Genomic DNA, 9606 nt, shown 5'->3' with positions numbered 1-9606 from the left:
AAACACTCATTTAAGCCTACATGAGCAATGAAGATTTACTCTGGTTGTTAGAGATTGTTGGGATTTTAAAGCATTGTAAGAGAGGTGCTCAAATCCTATTAATTCTCCCAGTGACTTTAAAACCCTAAACCAGACCAAGACTCTTATTTCTATTTATTTGAAAATAAGATCCCATGGGTCCAGAACCCAAGTCTGCAGAGGTATTAGTCACTTAACCACTCCAAAATGCTATACAGCAGTAAGTGTAACCAGCCTGCATGCAACTTCCCATGACTGCAGTGGAGACAGTGCATGAGAAGTTCCACATCAAGGCTTTGATAGGCAGCAGCCCCATGGTGCCTGACTGGCTCCCTGCCCTATATAAACCCAAGGGGTGCTCCAGGCAACAGTATGGATCTTCTGAAGTTGCTCTGACTATTCTGGCTCTATGTTCTTGAACTCCTGGCTTGACTGTGGCTTGTTTTGGGCTTTGCCTCCTGATTCAGACCCTGAAACATGACTTGGACTCTGATACTCGATATTGACCCTGGCCTGGAACTGCCTATGAACTCCTTGGCTACCCTGAGACTCAGGTTTGCCCCTTGTCCCTGACTGCCCTTTTTGAGTTCCTGAAATTGATAGTCTTCCAAATATCCCATGAAACTGGGGAGTGGTGTAGCTCATAGGGCTAGCTTACCTTTAGTATATTCAGTGCCTTACCTTCCTTATATTTAGCTATTTTCCTTATATTCAGCTGTAATGCAAGAAACTTACAGGCCTATATGCTGTAAGATATTAGCTGAACCATTAGCAGAAATGTGGTTAAATAGACTGTAACTCTTGTCACAGAGCAACTGTTACCTTTAGGTTTGGGTAACTAAGAAGAGCTTGGTCAATGGCAGGAGTTAGATTGGTCCAGTAAATTTTGCCATGGAGAGATAGCTCAGTGGTTTGAGCATTAGCCCTCTAAAAGTCAGGTTTACTGAGGGAGTACCATGGGTGTTTTTCCTTTATATCAAACTACAGCACTTTTCCTAATGAAATGGAAACTGTACGGGTCATTTCTAGAAGTGCCTAAATGATTTAGAGCACAAGTTGTCATAAACAGATAGCTAAGGGTTAATGTCTCTCTTAACTGTAAAGGGTTAACAAACAGGGACCCAAACACCTGACCAGAGGACCAATCAGGAAACAAGATACTTTCAAATCTCTGTGGAGGGAAGCCTTTGTTTGTGTTTTTTGGGTTTGGCATAGACTCATAGACTCTAGGACTGGAAGGGACCTCAAGAGATCATCGAGTCCAGTCCCCTGCCCTCATGGCAGGACCAATTACTGTCTAGACCATCCCTAATAGACATTTATCTAACCTACTCTTAAATATCTCCAGAGATGGAGATTCCACAACTTCCCTAGGCAATCTATTCCAGTGTTTAACTACCCTGACAGTTAGGAACTTTTTCCTAATGTCCAATCTAAATCTCCCTTGCTGCAGTTTAAGCCCATTGCTTTTTGTTCTATCATTGGAGGCTAAGGTGAACAAGTTTTCTCCCACCTCCTGATGACACCCTTTTAGATACCTGAAAACTGCTATCATGTCCCCTCTCAGTCTTCTCTTTTCCAAACTAAACAAACCCAATTCCTTCAGCCTTCCTTCATAGGTCATGTTTTCAAGACCTTTAATCATTCTTGTTGCTCTTCTCTGGACCCTCTCCAATTTCTCCACATCTTTCTTGAAATGCGGTGCCCAGAACTGGACACAATACTCCAGTTGAGACCTAACCAGCACAGAGTAAAGCGGAAGAATGACTTCTCGTGTCTTGTTTACAACACACCTGTTAATGCATCCCAGAATCATGTTTGCTTTTTTTTGCAACAGTATCACACTGTTGACTCATATTAAGCTTGTGGTCCACTATGACCCCTAGATCTCTTTCTGCCATACTCCTTCCTAGACAGTCTCTTCCCATTCTGTATGTGTGAAACTGATTGTTCCTTCCTAGGTGGAGCACTTTGCATTTATCTTTATTGAACTTCATCCTGTTTACCTCAGACCATTTCTCCAATTTGTCCAGATCATTTTGAATTTTGACCCTGTCCTCCAAAGCAGTTGCAATCCCTCCCAGTTTGGTATCGTCCGCAAACTTAATAAGCGTACTTTCTATGCCAACATCTAAATCGTTGATGAAGATATTGAACAGACCCGGTCCCAAAACAGACCCCTGCGGAACCCCACTTGTTATACCTTTCCAGCAGGATTGGGAGCCATTAACAACTACTCTCTGAGTACGGTTATCCAGCCAGTTATGCACCCACCTTATAGTAGCCCCATCTAAATTGTACTTTCCTAGCTTATCTATAAGAATATCATGCGAGACTGTATCAAATGCCTTACTAAAGTCTAGGTATATCACATCCAACGCTTCTCCCTTATCCACAAGGCTCGTTATCCTATCAAAGAACGCTATCAGATTAGTTTGACACGATTTGTTCTTTACAAATCCATGCTGGCTATTCCCTATCACCTTACCATCTTCCAAGTGTTTGCAGATGATTTCTTTGATTACCTGCTCCATTATCTTCCCTGGCACAGAAGTTAAACTAACTGGTCTGTAGTTTCCTGGGTTGTTTTTATTTCCCTTTTTATAGATGGGCACTATATTTGCCCCCTTCCAGTCTTCTGAAATCTCCCCCGTCTCCCATGATTTCCCAAAGATAATAGCTAGAGGCTCAGATACCTCCTCTATTAACTCCTTGAGTATTCTAGGATGCATTTCATCAGGCCCTGGTGACTTGCAGGCATCTAACTTTTCTAAGTGATTTTTTACTTGCTCTTTCCTTATTTTCTCTTCTAAACCTACCCTCTTCCCGTAAACATTCACTATACTAGACATTCCTTCAGACTTCTCAGTGAAGACCGAAACAAAGAAGTCATTAAGCATCTCTGCCATTTCCAAGTCTCCCGTTACTGTTTCCCCCTCCTCATTGAGCGGTGGGCCTACCCTGTCCTTAGTCTTCCTCTTGCTTCTAATGTATTGATAAAAAGTCTTCTTGTTTCCCTTATTCCCATAGCTAGTTTGAGTTCCTTTTGTGCCTTTGCTTTTCTAATCTTGCCTCTGCATTCCTGTGTTATTTGCCTATATTCATCCTTCGTGATCTGACCTAGTTTCCATTTTTTATATGACGCCTTTTTATTTTGTAGGTCACGCAAGATCTCAAGGGTAAGCCAAGGTGGTCTTTTGCCACATTTTCTATCTTTCCTAACCATCGGAATAACTTGCTTTTGGGCTCTTAATAGCGTCCCTTTGAAAAACTGCCAGCTTTCCTCAGTTGTTTTTCCCCTCAGTCTTAATTCCCATGGGACCTTGCCTATCAGCTCTCTGAGCTTACCAAAATCTACCTTCCTGAAATCCATTGTCTCTATTCTGCTGTACTCCCTTCTACCCTTCCTTAGAATTGCAAATTCTATGATTTCATGATCACTTTCACCCAAGCTTCCTTCTACTTTCAAATTCTCAACAAGTTCCTCCCTATTTGTTAAAATCAAGTCTAGAACAGCTTCCCCCCTAGTAGCTTTTTCAGCTTTCTGAAATAGAAAGTTGTCTGCAATGCAGTCCAGGAACTTATTGGACAGTCTGTGCCCCACAGTGTTATTTTCCCAACATATATCTGGATAGTTGAAGTCCCCCATCATCACCAAATCTTGGGCTTTGGATGATTTTGTTAGTTGTTTGAAAAAAGCCTCATCCACCTCTTCCACCTGATTAGGTGGCCTGTAGTAGACTCCCAGCACGACATCACCTGTGTTTTTTACCTCTTTTAGCCTAACCCAGAGACTCTCCACCCTTCCGTCTCCTATGTCCATCTCCACCTCAGTCCAAGTGTGTTCATTTTTAATATATAAGGCAACACCTCCTCCCTTTTTCCCCTGACTATCCTTCCTGAGCAAACTATACCCATCCACACCAACATTCCAGTCGTGTGTATTATCCCACCAAGTTTCAGTAATGCCAATAATGTCATAGTTGTATTTATTTATTAGCACTTCCAGTTCTTCCTGCTTATTACCCATACTTCTTGCATTTGTATAAAGGCATCTAAGATACTGGTTTGATCTTGCCTCCCAGCTTTGCCCTGACCCTCCTTCCTCTCTGCCATTATAGCCCGTGCTCCCTCCTGTTTCCAACCCATCTCCCAGGTCTTGTTCCCCACTTACCTGTGGGCTTTGCTCACCTGTCCCCATCGAACCTAGTTTAAAGCCCTCCTTACTAGGTTAGCCAGTCTGTGCTCAAATAAGGCCTTTCCCCTCTTCGAAAGGTGAACGCCATCTGTTCCTAGCAGTCCTTCCTCAAATAGCATCCCGTGGTCGAGGAAGCCAAAGCCCTCCTGGAGACACCATCTTCGCAGCCAGGCATTCACCTCCACGATGCATCTGTCTCTGCCCGGACCCCTACCTTCAACAGGAAGAATTGAAGAGAATACCACCTGCGCTCCAAACTCCTTAACCCGTACTCCCAGAGCCCTGTAGTCACTCTTGATCTGCTCAGCATCACACCTCGCAGTATCATTTGTGCCCACATGGATGAGTAGCATGGGGTAGTAGTCAGAAGGCCGGATAATCCTCAACAATGCCTCTGTAACATCTCGGATACGGGCCCCTGGCAGGCAGCATACCTCCCGGGATGAACGGTCAGGGCAACAGATGGGTGTCTCCGTCCCCCTCAGCAGAGAGTCTCCAACCACCACTACCCTACGTTTCTTATCAGTGGTGGCAGCAGACCTCCCAGCCTTGGGGGTACGAGGCTTCACCCCCTTAACTGTTGGGGGTGATTTCTTCTCTCCTGTATCAAGAAGAGCATAATGGTTATCTTTTACCACAGCAGGAGGGTTTGCAGCAGGGGTGGAGCACTGCCTGCTGCTAGAAGTAACCAGCTGGCTGTGTCCACCCTGAGCCTCCTCCTCCACTGGTGTGTCAGATACACCCTGAGGCATTTCCTCCTCCACTGGAGTGTTGGTAGTCCTGTCAACTGGGACAGCACCGTCAGCTGTCTTCACATGGATACTGTCCAGGAATTGTTCATGGATATGGATGTTCCTCAGCCTAGCCACCTCCTCTTGTAGCTCTCCCACCTGCTGCCTGAGAGATTCCACCAGTAGGCACCTTTCACATTGGATGCCACCCCCAGCCTGGATATCAGTAAGTGGAAATTGCAAATTACAGTCTTTGCAAGCCCACACCAGAATCTGGGTAAAAGCATCCATGCTTTGGTACTCTGTCTGGCTACAGGCGCAGGTGGAGGAGACAGAAGCAGTACCGGCACAGGTGTTGCGGGTCCTCCTCACCATTGTAAGCCTCCCTCTGTCACACTCTCTCAAATTCCCGTCTACAGCTCCCTGTCTGCTCTGCTCTGCTGTAAACAGAAAGGTTTTCGATGTGGCTCAGTTTACAGGTTCAGGGGACCAATGGGTCACAGATGAGACCGACAAGGGACCCCCCCCTTCCTACTCCCCTTCCAAACTCCCTTGCAAAACTCCCTGTTAGCAGCTCCTGTTTGCTAAACTCCCTGGTCGCTTGTGCGCAGCTTTATAAAGCCCTGGCCTGAGTGAATGCCCCGCCCACTGGTTAAGGCTCAGCCCATTACCAGAGGCTTCTAGCTTTCAAACCTTCCTAGTAGCCCCACCTCCAACTGCCAGCTACAGCACACGGTCCCTCAAACAAACAAACCAAACAGACTGACAAACACAAGCTCAGCACACAGCAAGTAACCCCCAAACACACACACAAACCCAAACACTGCAGACAGTCACTTACCCCACAGATGCTGTATGTGCTCCTCCTTCACCTGGAGAACTCCCTTGCAAAACTCCCTGTTAGCAGCTCCTGTTTGCTAAGCTCCCTGGTTGCTTGTGTGCAGCTTTATAAAGCCCTGGCCTGAGTAAATGCCCCGCCCACTGGTTAAGGCTCAGCCAATTACCAGAGGCTTCTAGCTTTCAAACCTTCCTAGTAGTTCCACCTCCAACTGCCAGCTACAGCACACGGTCCCTCAAACAAACAAACCAAACAGACTTTGTTCTCTCTGGGCTCTGAGAGTGACCACATGTACCTACAGGTTCTCTAATCTTCTATTCCAATTTTGTGAGTACAAATGTAGAAAGGCAGTATAGTCTTTTTGTTTTCCTTTATTTGCAATTGTGTAGTTTGCTGGAAGTATTTTAAATTGTATGTCTATTGGAGGAGGCTTTTTCTCCAATTTCTTAAGCTGACAGACCCTGTAACTTTTTACCATCTAAATTGCAGAGATAGACCTTTTACTTTTTCTTTCTTTTTATTAAAGTCTATGTCTTTTTATACAGAGTCTATCAGGTGCTCTACTCTAAGTCCTGATTGGTGGCAGCATTACAGGATCTAAGCTGGTAATTAAGCTTAGGGGAATTCATGCTAGTACCCGTATTTCGGACTCTAAGATCCAGATTTGGGAATTATACTATGACATGGTAGGCAGTGGTGGGATAAAGATAAGAATCCAAAAGCCAGTAAGATTATTATTTTTCTTTTTCTCTGCTAGCTGCTTATAAGCAGAGAAAAAGGGGGTTTTAAAAGCAAGTCTGCAGGGTTTTTTTTTCTTTCTCTCTTCCTTCTGAGTATACTGAAGGCAGAGAGATTAAGGTTTAACAAGGGTATTTTGTTAAACAAAGCAGGCTTAAGTGGACAGCAAGAAACTCCAGCAATACATATCTGCAAATGAAAGGGTCTTTTATTTCTTTTTACTTTACCTGAAAGGCACTGTTGCTAGGCAACAAAGAAGCAGCAGTTCAGGCAGTAAAACAGCAGAGGGCACCCCAACACAAAACATCAGAAACCATGAGTACCAAGGACACCCTGAAACAGGAACGGGCAAGATTACAAGCCATAGAAAAAGGAAACGAACATAGGAGACGGATAGAACTAATTAATGCAGAAATTGCCAAGCAAGAGGCTGTCCACAAAAGAGAACAAGCAGCCAAAGAAGAGGCCCACAAAAGAGAACAAGAAGCAAAAGAGGCAGACCACCGAAGACAGATGGAACTCCAGAGGGAAGCCCACCAGCAGACTCTGGCTTTAGAACAGGCTAAGCAACAGAACACAGCCAATCCTAGCAACACTTCACCAGTTGTTGTTCCACATCCCAAAAAATTTCCCACCTACAAGGCAGGTGATACCACTGAAGCCTTCATAGAAAATTTTGAAAGAACCTGCCATGGATACAGGATCTCTGAAAACCAGTACATGATAGAGCTGAGGCCACTGCTCAGTGGACCTTTAGCAGAGATGGCAGCTGAAATGCCTAAGGGAAACATGAATGATTATAAACTTTTTCAGATCAAGGCCAGATACAGAATGGGGATAACACCTGAACATGCCCATCGGCGGTTCAGAACCCTAAAATGGAATCCAGATGTGTCATTCCCCCGACACGCCTACCACATTGCAAAGAATTATGAGGCCTGGATATCAGGAACAAAGGTTAACAATATGGACGAGCTGCACCTCCTGATACAAATGGAGTAGTTCTTAGATGGTGTTCCTGAGGAAATAGAGAGGTATATCCGAGATGGGAAACCCAAAACGATAACCAAGGCAGGGGAGATTGAAGCCAAATGGATGGAAGTGGCAGAAAAGAAAAATGCTACTGTCAAGGGGAGCGGAGACCCCAGGGGGCACACCGACAATAAACCCTATAACCGAGGGTTGCCCAAGACCCCACCTACAAACCAAGGAAAACCACAGACACCCTATTCTCCCACCTCACCTGTCTCCAGTAACCCACCTCGGCCCAGTGACCAGTTAGCTGGGCGATGCTTTAAATGTAATGAACTGGGACATATAAAGGCCAACTGCCCAAAGAACCCCAATCGAATGCAAGTCATTACACCACCATCACCCCAAGGATCCCCAGGCCCAGATGCCTCTCAAATACCCTTGGAGCGAAGGGAAATTTTGAGAGTGGGTGGAAAGAAGGCTACCGCGTGGAGAGACATGGGGCCACAAGCGTCAGCTATCCACCAATCCTTCGTCGACCCCAAACTCATCAACCCAAAGGCCCAAGTGACAATTTACCCCTTCATGTCACAAGCTGTAGACTTGCCTATAGCTGAACTGCCTGTCCAGTACAAAGGCTGGTCAGGAATGTGGACTTTTGCAGTTTATGACAATTATTCCATCCCCATGCTGCTGGGGGAAGACTTGGCCAAGCAGGTGAAGCGGACCAAGAGAGTGGGAATGGTTACACGCAGCCAAACCAGGCAAGCTTCCAGACCCATTCCTGTTCCTGAGCCGTCCACAGGGGCCCCGTCTGTGTTACAAGAGACCCAGACAGAAGTAGTGGACCCAGATTCCATGCCAACAACGGAAACAGCCACAGCACCTCCAGTCCCAGACCAGGAACTGGAAAAGCAGCCAGCACCAGAACCGTTTCCAGCACTGATGCCAGCGCTTGCAAACCCATCTTCCACTCCAACACCAGAGGGCGCCAGCGAGCCTGAACTGGCAGAAGCAGCAGACAACCACACCCAAGTGGCTCAGCCAGAGCTTGAAATACCCCCTGGTGCACCAGCGGAGAGCGGCTCACCAGCAACGGAAACAACCCCATCACCTACATCGCTTCCAGAGGGACCAAGCCCAAGTCCACACTCTAAGAAAGAACTGGTGTCTTCAGCTTCAAGGGAACAGTTCCAGACTGAGCAGGAAGCAGATGACAGCCTTCAGAAACCTTGGGCGGCGGCACGGAGCACCACACCGCCTCTCAGCTCTTCTAATCGATCCCGGTTTGTTGTAGAACAAGGATTTTTATACAAGGAGACTCTTTCAGGTGGACACCAGGAAGACTGGCACCTGCAAAAACAGTTGGTGGTTCCAACTAAGTACCGAGGGAAGTTCTTAAGCTTAGCCCATGATCATCCCAGTGGCCATGCTGGGGTGAACAGAACCAAAGACCGGTTGGGAAAGTCCTTCCACTGGGAGGGGAGGGGCAAGGATGTTGCCAAGTATGTCCGGTCTTGTGAGGTGTGCCAAAAAGTGGGGAAGCCCCAAGACCAGGTCAAGGCCCCTCTCCAGCCACTCCCCATAATTGAGGTCCCATTTCAGCGAGTAACTGTGGATATCCTGGGTCCTTTCCCAAAAAAGATGCCCAGAGGAAAGCAGTACGTACTGACTTTCGTGGACTTTGCTACCTGATGGCCAGAAGCAGTAGCTCTAGGCAACACCAGGTCTAACGCTGTGTGCCAGGCCCTAACAGACATTTTTGCCAGGGTAGGTTGGCCCTCCAACATCCTAACAGATTCGATCTAATTTCCTGGCAGGAACCATGAAAGAACTGTGGGAAACTCCTGAGGTGAATCACTTGGTTGCCACCCCATACCACCATCAAACCAATGGCCTGGTCGAAAGGTTTAATGGAACTTTGGGGGCCATGATACTTAAATTCATCAATTAACACTCCAATGACTGGGATCTAGTGTTGCAGCAGTTGCTTTTTGCCTACAGGGCTGTATCACATCCCAGTTTAGGGTTTTCACCATTTGAACTTGTGTATGGTCACGAGGTTAAGGGGCCATTACAGTTGGTGAAGCAGCAATGGGAGGGGTTTACAC

This window comes from Gopherus evgoodei, chromosome 15, assembly GCF_007399415.2.
Source record: "Gopherus evgoodei ecotype Sinaloan lineage chromosome 15, rGopEvg1_v1.p, whole genome shotgun sequence".
NCBI classification, from domain to species: domain Eukaryota; kingdom Metazoa; phylum Chordata; order Testudines; family Testudinidae; genus Gopherus; species Gopherus evgoodei.
Note: the sequence above shows the minus strand (reverse complement) of the source record.